The sequence below is a fragment of the Macaca nemestrina genome, chromosome X (assembly GCF_043159975.1).
Source record: "Macaca nemestrina isolate mMacNem1 chromosome X, mMacNem.hap1, whole genome shotgun sequence".
Lineage (NCBI taxonomy): Eukaryota > Metazoa > Chordata > Mammalia > Primates > Cercopithecidae > Macaca > Macaca nemestrina.
In genome coordinates, this window is record NC_092145.1 from 111,885,276 (window position 1) to 111,899,214 (window position 13,939).

Sequence of the window (13,939 nt, forward strand, 5' to 3'; positions counted from 1 at the left end):
GAGGGGGGCGGGGACGGGGACGCGGAGGAGGGGAGCAGGAGGATTGAGGGGAGCCGGGCGCGGGGGGACGTCGGCGCGCAGGACGTTCACGCCTGCACCTTTCCGGCCTGTGGCGGTTCCAGCCCCAGACCGTTTGCATCTGGAGGATTTCTGGCCATCCAAGAACAAACTTCCGAATCTCCAAATTTCCAAGCCTTGGAAGTGAGAAGGGAAGGATGGGGGTGGGAGGAGGGAAGCCGTTGCACCCCGAAATAGTCACCCGCGCAAGTCCTCTAAATACCGTGGTGTCCCTGTTTCACAGATGGGAAAACAAACCGAGATCTCTCCTTCTCCAGCCTTTGAAAGAACCGAAGTAACTCCCAACCCTCCCCACCTCCTGGGACCGGCCGGCCAGGAACATTTATAAGTAATGACTGTGTCACCTAGGAACACAAATTAGGCTCCTGTGCTTCCCCTGGGGACGAGCTGTGAGTACTTGGCCTGTCGTCGTTGAGAAGTGATTTGCATGCTTAATTCCCCAGCAGACTCTTTGCTTCGAAGGTGACCCCAGCGACTAGTAAATGTTCTCTGTGAACTAGAGGGAGGCTAGTATGGAGCACTTAAAAGGGGGGGCATTTATAAAGCTCTTAAGGGCCAGGCTTGGTGGCTCACTCCTATAATCCCAGCACTTTGGGAGGCCAAGGGTAGGAGGATCGCTTGAGGTCAGGAGTTCGAGACCAGCCTGGCCAACATGGTGAAACCCCGTCGCTACTAAAAATACAAAAATTAGCCTGGCGTAGTGGCGCACGCTTGTAATCCCAGCTACTCTGGAGGCTAAGGCAGGAGAATCGGGAGGCGGAGGTTGCAGTGAGCCGAGATCGCACCATTGTGGGCTACAAGAGTGAAACTCCGTCTCAAAATAAATAAATAAAGACTGGGAGTGGTGGCTCACGCCTGTAACCCAGCACTTTGGGAGGCCGAGGTGGATGGATCACCTGAGGTCATGAGTTCGAGACCAGGCTGGCCAATATGGCGAAACACTGTCTCTACTAAAAATACAAAAAAATTAGCTGGGCGTGGTGGCAGGCACCTGTAATCCCAGCTACTCTGGAGGCTGAGGCAGAAGAACCGCTTAAACCCAGGAGGTGGAGGTTGCAGTGAGCTGAGATCACGCCATTGCACTCCAGCCTGGGCGACAAGAGCAAAACTCCTTCTCCAAAATAAACAAACAAACAAGAGCGAAATTCCTTCTCTAAACAAACAAATAAATAAAGAAGAAAGCACTTACACTGGCCCCATCTGCATCTCTATCTGCACCAACACTAAAGATTTATGTAGCACCCACCTTCTACCTACCCTACTGCTGCAATTTCTAGGCATTCCACTTTGTACCTAGGCTGATGAAGGGCCTATTTTTCCAAAAGAGCACTTACTGGGCACTTACTGCACTGCATGCTTAGCTGTGACATGGAAGGGAGAAGGAAGCCCAGGTCAAGCTGGACTCCACCCTGACCTGGGCAGCCAACTGAAACAGAATTTAATCAGATTAACAATGGCCTGTATGGAGCTGGGCAAGTCATGTTCACTCACCCGTCTCCAGTGTCCTTTTCAGTTAAACAAAAGAGTGGGGTTGGCAGTTTTTTGCTGGGAAACACCAATGGTAATTGAAGAGAAATGTATGTTTTCTCTCTATTCAACATGAAGTTAAGTGGAGTTCTAGCTCATAAATTAGTATTCATGTATTACAAACAAAAAATATTTAATACGGTAAGAATATGTATGTATAAGGAATAATAGCTTAGACCAGATACACAAATATCAATTCTTTTCCTTAACAGCAGAATACAGGACATACATTTTATTTATTTTTTTTTTTTTTGAGACGGAGTCTCACTCTGTAGCCCAGGCTGGAGTGCAGTGGCCGGATCTCAGCTCACTGCAAGCTCCGCCTCCCGGGTTCACGCCATTCTCCTGCCTCAGCCTCCCGAGTAGCTGGGACTACAGGCGCCTGCCACCTCGCCCGGCTAGTTTTTTTTTGTATTTCTTAGTAGAGACGGGGTTTCACCGTGTTAGCCAGGATGGTCTCGATCTCCTGACCTCGTGATCCGCCCGTCTCGGCCTCCCAAAGTGCTGGGATTACAGGCTTGAGCCACCGCGCCCGGCCGGACATACATTTTATGAATTAAATTTCATTTTAATTTTTTTCTCAGTTGTCAAACGCACTCAAGTTGAGTCAACAATGACCCACAGCACCTACCAGAAATACTTCCCTCAAATGCAAGACCTGGCATTTAAAACTGGAAGATTCTTACCACATGTGCTCCTGGGCTTCGCAGACTTGATTGTTTCCATCTAGGCTTTTGACGTGTGTCACAAAGAAGTAGGATCTAGATGTTAGGATATATAATGAACATCTACAAATCAGTCAGAAGAGGACAAACAATACACTTGGCAATAGACATTGGGTACAAATAGGTAATTCACAGCAGAAGAAACTTGAGAGATGGTCAATATGTATAATATATGAAAAGATAACCCAATCTCTTTACTTCTCGGGGAAATGTAAAATTAAAACAACAGTGAGATATAATACCATTTTACATCTACCAGATGTTGTGCTTCATATTTTTATCACTGGAGCTTAGTAGAGGGTGGACACTCAACAAATGTCTGTGGTCGTTCTGGGTTGTGGATTCTGGGGTGTTTTAAATGAGCTCTCCATAATTAAAGAGATGCAAATTAACAACAATGATATACTATTTTTCACTTATGGGACTGATAAGAATGCCAAGCCTTATAATGATAACATATTTACTCTCTCTCTGTCTCTGTCCTTCTGGTTTTTTTCTCTCCATATATGTACAGATGTAATTTTTATATATATATACACATATATATGTGTATATATATATATAAAATTTTTCTGAATGATACACAGTGATTTTTCTGAATTATTTGTTAGTGGTTGCAGATATGACACCCTTTTAACTAAATACTTCGGTATGAATTTCCTAAGAGCAAGGACTTTGTCTTTTTTTTTTTAAGCATTGCTACCAGCATAGTATGAGGTTTCCATTGCTCCACATCCTCACAAATACTTGTTATCTGACTTTTTGGTTCTAGCCACCCTGGTGGGCATGTCAATAGTGTCCTTGTATAAGAAAAGGGAATCATAGGGTCACGAGATACATTCTGTTATCAGGTTTTTTTAGTCTCCTCCAATGTGGAACAATGTCTCCATCTTCACTTAACTTTCATGATCTTGATGTTTTGGGAGAGCACAGACCAGTTCTTTGGAAGAATGTCCTTCAATTTGGTTTTATCTGATGTCTCCTCATGATTAGATTTGAAATCTGCATTTTTGACAGGAATTCCACAGAAGTGACGCTGGGTTCTCAGCGTTATCAGGAGGCAGGAGGGTTCAGTTAGTCTCGAAATTGTTAGCATTGATCTTTTGGTTAAAGTGGTCTTCCAGTTTTCACCAGTATAAATTTACTATTTTTCCCTTTGTAATTTTTTTTTTTTTTTTTTGAGACAGGGTCTTGCCCTGTCACCCAAGCTTGAGGGCATTGATACAATCATGGCTCACTGCATCTTCGAACTCCTGGGCTCATGTAATCTTCAAGGACTACAGGTGTGAGTCATCATGTCCGGCTAATTTTTAAATTTTTTGTGGAAACAGTCTCGCTATGTTGCCCAGGCTGGTCTTGGATTCCTGGGCTTAAGCAATCCTCCTGCATTGGCCTCCCAAAGTGCTGGGATTACAGGCATGATCCCCTTCTGTAATTAATAAGTAGCTTGTTGGGAGATACTTTGAGACTGTAACTCTGCAATTTTTTTTAAAATCAAACTTTTACTCACTAGATTGATTGTTAGAGTCACACTAGATCTCGAAGAAAAATTATGAGAGCTCAAGGTCAAGAAAGGAAGGGAGGGGGGTTCCAGGTCGCTCGCCTGACCTGGGCAAATCCATTGGTGGTTCTTGCCTGAAGCAATAACTACTCTGATGGTGGCCAAATAATGATTTTTCTTTTACACATATACCTGGGATTTTACTGTGAGGAAAAGCTTTATCTCTCTCTCTCTCTCTCTCTCGGACTTGTAAGATTCTTATTTAATTAAATTAATTAATTAATTAATTAATTTATTGAAACGGAGTCTCGTTCTGTCACCTAGGCTGGAGCGCAGTGGCGCAATCTCCGCTCACTGCAACCTCCCCCTCCTGGGTTCAATGGATTCTCCTGCCTGAGCCTCCCGAGTAGCTGGGATTATAGGCACCCACCACCACACCTGGCTAATTTTTGTATTTTTAGTAGAGACGGGTTTCACCATGTTGGCCAGGCTGGTCTCGAACTCCTGACCTGAGGTGATCTGCCCGCCTCAGCCTCCCAAAGTGCTGGGATTACAGGCATGAGCCACTGTGCCCGGCCAGATTCTTATTTTGTTGATTGACTGATTGATTGTTAGGGTCTCACTGTGTTGCCCAGGCTGGAGGGCAGTGGCTCAATCATAACTCACTGCAGCCTACAACTCCTGGGCTCAAGTGATCCTCCTGCCTCAGCTTCCTGAATAGCTGGGGTTTTTAAAAATTCTTTTCTGGCCGGGCGCGGTGGCTCATGCCTGTAATCCCAGCACTTTGGGAGGCTGAGGAGGGTGGATGACCTGAGGTCAGGGGTTTGAGACCAGCCTGGCCAACATGGTGAAACCCCATCTCTACTAAAAATACAAAAAAATTAGCCAAGTGTGGTGGTGGGCGCCTTGTAATCCCAGCTACTCAGGAGGCTGAGGTAGAAGAATTGCTTGAATCCAGGAGGCAAAGATTGCAGTGAGCTGAGATCACCACTGCATTCCAGCCTGGGCAACAGAGCAAGACTCAGTCTCAAAAAAAGAAAATTCTTTTCTAGAGATGGGGTCTTGCTCTGTTGCCCAGCCTGTTCCTGAACTCCTGGCCTCAAGCCATCCTGCCATATCACAGAGTGCTGGGATTACAAGTGTGAGCCACCATGCCTGGCCCCACACTAGATCTCAAAGAAAAATTATGAGAGCTCAAGGTCAAGAAAGGAAGGGAGGGGGGTTCCAGGTCGCTCTCCTGACCTGGGCAAATGCAGAGGGAAATTGAGAGATGGGAATGAGGTGCTCCTGGTGACAGGGTCTGTGAGGGTGCACACTCCAGGACACAGCAGCTGGACAGGGAAGATGAGGCTCCTTTAAGCTGAGACCTCAGTGCATGAGCCTTCTTGACGGTAGCCCCGGTGTGGGGGTTCCTTTATCCCTCACCTCAGCCTGGGATCTCACTGCCCCATTCTACAGAGAGAATGGCAGGGCAGGGAGAGAATGAGGCCATCCTTCAGAGATGAGCATGTGCGTATCTTGCCAGGTAGTTCTGTGGCCTGTGCAGGGAGAACACTGTTGTAGCCGAGGTGAGCTTGGGGACGGGTTCTATGTCTGCTGGACATACCTCACCTTGGGACCAGCAGCCACAGTTTCCAGTTCCTATCCAGCTGCTAGCTTATGATGGGACTTTGAAGAAGTAAATCTGTCTAGACTTCGGTTTCTCCATCTGTTTAATGGTATTACTGATGCTCTAGACTCAAGGCCACTTAATTAGGAGTCTGTGGACTAGGGGCATGCAGAGATGGAGTTCCAAAGAGTCCTTGAGCTTGCAGCGAACTCTAGGTGCTGTCAAAATCCTCCAGCCAAAACCCCCCAGGAACACATGGGTGGTTGAACAAGTTGGGTTTATTGTCCATTGCAACAAGGGAGGGTGTACACTGTGGGGAACCATGGGGCATCTCAGTAAAAGGGAGTTAGAACTTATTATAGGATTGGGGCTTGTGTTCAGTGATTTGGGGGGTGGTTTAAGGAAGCAGGGCTTTGCTCTGGATAGGAAGTGGGGCTAATTCTATGATTGGATATCACAATAAATTTTATCTAGGAGGAGGACAGACTAACTAAAGTGGAGGCTAAAGTTGTTATTGGCCAAAAAAAAAAAAAAAAAAAAGTGCATTATATAGCCAAGTCAGGGGATATTTAGTCATTTCTGTGGTGACATACTGATGACATACTGATCTTGTTTTTGTCTCGATCCATAACAATCAGAGTGGCCTTGTCTGATACTGATGTTTTGTGAAATTGTCCATGTTAACAGGAGGGCACTAAGGCCTAGCTGTGGGTAGCAAGCCAGCTCTGGGATGTCAGGGGCTGCTTGTCTTTCTCAGCATGTTCCTAGGGAGCGGGCTCTCAGCTTTCATCAGATTTTCTGGGAAATCTGGAATCTCACAGGGAATCAAATGTTTAGTCTCTAAAACCACTTGTAGCCAGACAGGTGCCGCCCATTTTACAGAGACTTCAACTGAGGCTCAGATGGGATAAGCAGCTCCTATGGCAATGTGAGGTCGTGTGTGTGTGTGTGTGTGTGTGTGTGTGTGTGGCGTAGGCAGCAGAGCCTGTGACAATGGTGAAATTAAATCACTCTGTAAAAAACAGTCTTTGTGAAATTAAATCCCTCAGTCTTAAAACCAACACAGACTATTAGATGTCAGCAAGAAAGACTGGTTTCTTTTGCAAAGATCAGCTTTTCTTATTTGTGCTTTTTAAAAAGTCGTTTTTACAACCCTGATGAGGGGGAATTTGACATCTAACAAAAATGCATGTTTTTCTTCTGCACCAGCACTCCCACTTGCAGCAATTTCCCCTGAAGATACTCCCCCAAACAGTGAAAATACAAATGCACAAGGTTATTTATTGTGGCATGGTTTATAATTGCAAAATATTGAAAACAATATCACTTCCTATACATAGGCAGTGGCTGAATAAACTGTGGTGCAGTCACACAATGGAGTCCTAAGCAACTGTAAAATGATTGAGGAAGACATCTATGAACTGAGGAGGAATGATTTCCAGGACATACTGTTTTTTGTTTGTTTGTTTGTTTGAAACAGAGTCTTGCTCTGTTGCCTAGGCTGGGTGCACTGGCATGATCTCAGCTCACTGCAACCTCCACTGCCCGGGTTCAAGTGATTTTCCTGGCTCAGCCTCCCAAGTAGCTGGGACTACAGGTGCACGCCACCACGCTGGGCTAATTTTTGTATTTTTGGTACAGATGGGGTTTCTCCATGTTGGCCAGGCTGGTCTTGAACTACTGACCTCAGGTGATCCTCCTGCCTCAGCCTCCCAAAGTGCTGGAATTACAAGCGTGAGCCACTGCACCCAGACAGGACATACCGTTTTTGTTTGTTTGTTTGTTTTTGGTTTTTGACGGAGTCTTGCTGTTGTTGCCCAGGCTGGAGAGCAATGATGCGATTTCAACTCACTGCAACCTCCGCCTCCTGGATTCAAGCGTTTCTCCTGCCTCAGCCTCCTGAGTAACTGGGATTACAGGCGCCCACCACAACGTCCAGCTAATTTTTGTATTTTTAGTAGAGACGGGGTTTCATCATGTTGGTCAGGCTGGTCTTGAGCTCCTGACCTCAGGTGATCCACCCGTCTCGGCCTCTCAAAGTGCTGGGATTACAGGCGTGAGCCACTGCGGCCGGCCAGGACATGCTGTTAAGTGGAAAAAGCAAAGTGCAAAAAAGTAAATATAGGATGCAAGCATTCATGTAAGAAACAAGATGATATAAGAAAACATACATGCATTTGTTTATCTTTACAAAAAGAAACATTGGAAGGATAAAGCAGAAACTATTGAGATTGGTTTCCTAGAGGGAATGGATGAGAGGGATAGAACGGAGAAGTTACAGTGACATTTCTCTGAGTAGACTTTTTGGCCTAGTTCTGACTTTTGAACCCATCTTGTTTCAAATACCTTAAAAATAAATAAAATTAACAAGGATAGGGGAAATTACTATCAGTGGGGATGTAAAATGGTACAACAGCTGTGGAAAACAGTATGGAGTTCCGGCCAGGCCAGGTGGCTCATGCCTGTAATCCCAGCGCTTTGGGAGGCCAAGGTGGGCAGATCACTTGAGGTCAGGAATTCAAGACCAGCCTGGCCAAGATGGTGAAACCCCATCTCTACCAAAAATTAAAAAAATGGCCAGGTGTGATGGCACGAGCCTGTAATCCCAGCTACTGGGGAGGCTGAGGCATGAGAATCGCTTGCATCTGGGAGGCGGAAGTTGCAGTGAGCCGAAACTGCACCACTGTACTCCAGTAGTCTGGGCAACAGAGTGAGACTGTCTCAGAAAAAAAGAAAAAAATTAACCAGGCACAGTGGCATGCACCTGTAGTCCCAGCTACTTGGGAGGCTCTAGCGGGAGGATTCCTTGAGCCTAGGAGTTCCAAGCAGCAGTGAGCTGTGATTGTGCCACTGCACTCCAACCTGAGTGACAGAGAAAGACCCTGTCTCTAAAATAAAATAAAGCAGAAAAAGATCCAGTTTGATATCACTTCCCAGGTCGGGGAGACCCTTCCTACCTCTTGCTTCTGGGATTCCCACACCCTGGGCAGACCCGTCTCCATAAACCTTATCACACAGAAGTGTCTGTCTCCCCACTAGGCAGTGCTGCATCTCTGTGCTGTCTGCAACCTCCAGCACCTGCACTAGGCTCAGCATCTAGACAATGTCTGGCAAGCGTTGACTACAGGACTCTGTCAACCAGTGAATAGCAGGGGTGACGAAGGATTGGGTGCTGGCCTCTCCCTGCCTGGAGAGTGCTTGAAATGGGGCCGCCATAGGACTTTGGGTTTTGGGGGGGTGCTCCTCATCCTGCAGCCCTGTTGTCCTTGGTTTTCTTTCCTTTCTCTCTTTCTTTCTTTCTCTCTCTTTCTTTTTCTTTTCTTTTCTTTTCTTTTCTTTTCTTTCTTCCTCGGAGTTTCGCTCGTTTCCCAGGCTGGAGTGTAATGGCACGATCTCGGCTCACTGCAACCTCTGCCTCCCAGGTCCAAGCGATTCTCCTGCCTCAGCCTCCCAAATAGCTGGGATTACAGGCATGCACCACCACGCCCAGCTAATTTTGTATTTTTAGTAGAGACGGGGGCTTCCTCCATGTTGGTTAGGCTGGTCTCAAACTCCTGACCTCAGGTGATTCACCCGTCTCAGCCTCCCAAAGTGCTGGGATTATAGGCATGAGCCACCGTGCCTGGCCGCTCTTGGTTTTCTACCCTACCTTACCTGCAAACTGCTGCCCTTCTTCCTTCTAGAGCCAGCTGAGGTCTCCCCACAGCTCCTGGCACCCCAGGGCCTCCTGGCATATATCATCCCTTGACCCGATTTCCTCTGGCACCCTAAGATCTGACTGCACTACTCTCACACCAAGCTATCAAGGCTGAGGACTTTTCCTGACCAAGTCTGACACCTGGAAGGTTGGCAGTCCTGGGCAGAGGGATTGGTTCACTACTGAGCCCCATCTCCCCTGCCTGGGGTGTCATTCTTAGGACACATCCTCAATTGTCCTCCTGGCTCTTACTCCCTGTGAAGGACAACATCATTTGACAGAGCTAACCGCACCCAGTGCTCCTGGCAGAGGCCTTGGGATGGTTTCTTAGCATAAAAATTCAGCTACACTCAGGAAAATTCAGAAGCTGCTGCCCTTGAAGAAATTCTTTTTTGTTTTGAGACAGAGTTTTGCTCCGTCGCCCAGGCTGGAGTGCAGTGGCACACAATCTCAGCTGACTGCAACTTTTGTCTCCCAGGTTGAAGCAATTCTCCTGCCTCCTGCCAAGCAGCTGGGATTAAAGGCACCCGCCACCAAGCATGATAAATTTTTGTATTTTTGTAGAGACGGGGTTTCACCATGTTGACCAGGCTGGTCTTGAACTCCTGACCTCAAGTAATCCACCTGCCTTGGCCTCCCAAAATGTGGGGATTACAGGCGTGAGTCACTGCGCCCGGGCCCCTTGAGGAAATTCTTAGAGTCCCGACTGGAAGTGGCTTTGACCTTCTGGTCCTCTTCCCTCAGCAACGTGGCCATGCATCCTGCAAGCCCTTCAAGCGCTTCAGAGCCAGGTAAATTGGGGTGCACATGCCTGATTCCCCTGACCACGTTGTTTCCCTGGTATGTGTTCCAAAAGCGTGCGGTATGGACCAGAATTTATGCTTGGATCTGTACACCCAGCAGACATCTCAGCATCCCACTGTCCATCTGTCCATCCATCTCAGGGACAGTTTCTGTAAATGGTGTTCTTCCTGAGGTCTTTTTCTTTCTTTGAATTGCAGGCTGGGGGTTGGCACATGTGTCTCTTTGGGGCCTGGAGCAAGAGCGGGCTGGCTACCCCATGCCAGCTACTCCAGGCCTCTGACTACACTCTCTGGGTGCTGACTCTTTTGCTCAAAAGCCATCCCTGGCACCCCGGGGCTAGAAATTAAAGCCCTTGCTCATCTTCCAAGTGCCAACTTCTTTTATTTTATTATTATTATTTTTGAGACAGTCTCACTTTGTTGCCTAGGCTGGAGTACAGCAGCGTGACCTTGGCTCACTGCAACCTCCACCTCCCAGGTTCAAGTGATTCTCCTGTCTCAGCCTTCCGAGTAGCTAGGATTACAGGTGCCCGCCACCATGCCTGGCTAATTTTTGTATTTTTTGTAGAGATAGGGTTTCACCATGTTGGCCAGGCTGGTCTTGAACTCCTGACCTCAGGAGATCCGCCTGCCCCAGCCTCCCAAAGTGCTGAGATTACAGGCATGAATGAGCCACTGTGCCTGGCCCAAGTGCCAACTTCTGTCTCAGCCCTTCATCCACCCTGTGCTTCAACCATACTCATTCTCTCTTACACCTCCCAGGGTTTACCTACGCCGTTACCACTTCCAGGAATGTCCTTCCTCTTCCTCTTTCCTGGCAACACCAACAGATCTGTCAGCACTTGGCTAAAATGTCAGGGTCATAATCAGATGCTCCCTGGGGTAACCACAGCATTGATCACAGAATCATGCAGTGAGATTTGCCTGTGGATGTCTCTCCAGTTGGACTGGGAGGGCTGAAAGAGCAGGAGGGGGTATGACTCATCTCCATGCTCTCAATGCATGGCACAAAGCTGGAGCCACAGCAGTGATCAGTTACGTGGGTGTGCGGATGGCTGGCTAGATAAACAGATGAATGAATAGGTGGGTAAGTGGGTGAATCATGGGTGGATGAATGGGTGCAAGGCTAAGTGAGTGGTTGAGTAGATGAACTGTGGGTATCTACAAGAAAGAGCGGGTCCATGACAATTCTAATGTTCTAACCTGCTCCGTCTGCTTCCCGATCCTCCTCTCTGACCCTCTCACACAGAACTCATCCTTTATGGTTGGATGAACTGACCTCCCTCTGCCAAGAAATCAGTGTTAGGAACAGACGCTCGATGAATATACACCTACACAACAGCTTTGCAGCAGAGCTGAACTGACAGGCTGATAGCTAGACAGACAGGTCCCTCAGAGGAGGGGAGCAGAAGAGCCGGGAGCTCAGATGCGCCTGGGAGGGCCATCTGCTCTGAATGGAGACAGAACATGGGAAGGAGGCTGCTGTCTCCTCCTGGGGCTGCCTTTGAGCTGCCTGGTCCATTGAGTACTTGGCACACTCCCTGACATCTCCCCATCCTTTTGCCACACGGCCCTGAATCTCACTAGAAGATTAAGTCACATCCAGCGAGGCTTTGCCTTCTTCAGGCAGACTCTGCTGCTTCTGGTAGTCGTTGACATTTTAGTATAAATTGCCTTTTAATCTGTCATGGGAGGCAGAATTTCTGAGTTTAGGAGTGATGGGGTAACTTTACAGCATAAAGCTGAGCACCTGAAAGTGGTAGGCAGAGAAGGACTAAGGCTGCCAGTGGTTTTACTTAAGGATTCAGTGGTGGCATGCATTCCCTTTGCCAACTCAGCACCTCTTTCCTCTTCTATGAAAGACCACCTTCTTTCTTTCTTTCTTTTTTTTTTCTGAGATAGGGTCTCGTTCTGTCACCCAGGTTGGAGTGCAGTGGTGTGATCATGACTCACTGCAGCCTCTCACTCCTGGGCTCAAGAGATCAGCCTCCCAAGTAGCTAGGACTACAGGCATGCACCACCACACCAAGCTAGTTTTTGTATTTTTTGTAGAGACGGGGTTTCACTATGTTGTCTAGGCTGATTTTGAACTCCTAGCCTCAAGTGATCCTCCTGCCTCAGCCTCCCAATGTTCTCGGATTACACATGTGAACCATCATGTCTGACCTCCATTTTCTTTTTTTCTTTTTTGAGATGAAGTCTCACTCTATCACCCAGGCTGGAGTGCAGTGGCACGATCTCGGCTCACCGCAACCTCTGTCTCCTGTGTTCAGGTGATTCTCCTGCCTCAGTCTCCCATGTAGCTGGGATTACAGGCGCGTGCCACCACGCCTGGCTGATTCTGTATTTTTAGTAGGGACAGGGTTTCACCATGTTGGCCAGGCTGGTCTTGAACTCCTGACCTCGTGATTCACCCGCCTCAGCCTCCCAGAGTGCTGGGATTACAGGCGTGAGCCACCGCACCCGGCTTGACCTTCATTTTCTTTTGGCAACCCCCTTCCTCCTCACCTCACTCCAGTGCATGTTGTTCTTGTGGGGCTAACTCCTCCACCTCCCTGCTCCCACCTATATCTTCAGGAGTGGACTCATGACTAGACCAGCCAATTAGAGCAATCTGTCATTGTGACCACAGGGTCAGGCATGGGTGTGACTCAAGCCAGGCCACATGATCTAAAGCTGGAACTGAAGGGGAAAAGGCTTTGCTGCCCTCTGGGACTCCTTGCTGTTTAGGGATAGGCGAGGCAGCCACCACCTGGGAGAGCCTGCTGAGGGCCAAACTTTCAAAGATGAATCAGGCCTCCCAGACAGACAGAGAGAGAGAGAGAGTCCTCAGACACGCTGTGCATGGCCAAAGCTCACTCTGTCCCAGGTCTCTTCTATTACCTGAGTATTCCCTTTTACCTTAAGCTGGTTTGACTGGAGTTTCTGCCACTTACAACTCACAGAACCCTGAAGAATACATACATTTTCCTGCCCTCTCAGCCCACATGGGGTTATCATCCCATTTTGCAGATTGGCCCTCTGAGGTCACAGCATGCCAGCCACAGAGGAGAGTCTGGACTGGAAGGGACCCCACAGGCCACTGAGTCCATCCCCCCGACCCAACCCCCCAAAGTTCCCCAGGTAAGTCTCAGGAGTGGTCTGGCTGCAAACCTCCCCTTCACTGGCCACAAAACTTGGGCAAGTTGACTCTCAACTTGCTGGGCAGCTTCCCATGCTGTGGCGGGGACTGGGTTTTCCCTTTGTGTCTGGTGTACTTTGTCTCCAATGGCAGGGCCTGGACTGGGAGAGGGTCAGCCTCCAGCCGTTACACTCTTGGAGAACATTTGTTCTTCCCCAAAAGGTGGCTTCAAAGGTCTTCAGCAACTCACAGGTCCGAAGTGCCCATTGTGTAGATGGGGAAACCGAGACCCTAAGAGGTGATTTCTCCTAGGGCACCCCACCATTTCCTGTCAGGAACTCACCACTCCTTGTGCTCCTCCTTTGTGCCTTGGGCCTCAGGATCTCCTGGATAGCAACATGGGGGTTCCAGAGAGCAAGCCAGGCCTGTCTTCCTTGACCAGGAGTCTGAGCTCCTTGATCCTTCAACCCGGGGAACACTTGGGTGTTTCATCCAAGGATGGAGCAGCTAGGTCCTGCTAGGCCAGCATCTCGAGGGGGTCCCAAGCATCCCTTCAAAAATGTCCACCACTGGAAGTTCTGCAAACCTAACAGACCTAATGACTAACAGCTGATATATATTGAGCACTTAATCTGTGCCGGGCAATTTGAAGAGCTTCATGTCCATGATCTCATTTAATCTTCTCCACATCATATAAGGCAGGAACTGGAACTACATTTTAATAGATAAGGAAGCTGGGGCCCAGCAGTTGAAATAAGATGCCTAGAATAAAGCTTTCCTATGGTCACCACCAGCATAGCATTTCAGGATGGCAATGGGGGCATTTAAGCACTTCCCCTGGCCAGGACCACTTGGGGTGGGGTGGACGGCTGGTTGTG

General features: G+C 48.1%; 1 long non-coding RNA gene across 2 annotated transcripts in view; it reads left to right on the plus strand.

Annotated features, from left to right (window-relative positions):
* Window positions 1-43: 43 nt before the first annotated feature.
* LOC105493895 (uncharacterized) overlaps window positions 44-13,939 on the plus strand; it is a 28,222-nt gene continuing 14,326 nt past the window's right edge. Inside the window, exons 1-3 of one of the 2 annotated variants that reach the window (XR_011618291.1) lie at window positions 44-201; window positions 302-467; window positions 2,190-2,860. This is a non-coding gene — a long non-coding RNA (uncharacterized lncRNA). Of the gene's footprint in view, window positions 202-301; window positions 468-2,189; window positions 2,861-13,939 lie in introns of those variants that run through there. The other variant, XR_011618292.1, reaches the window with a different exon arrangement.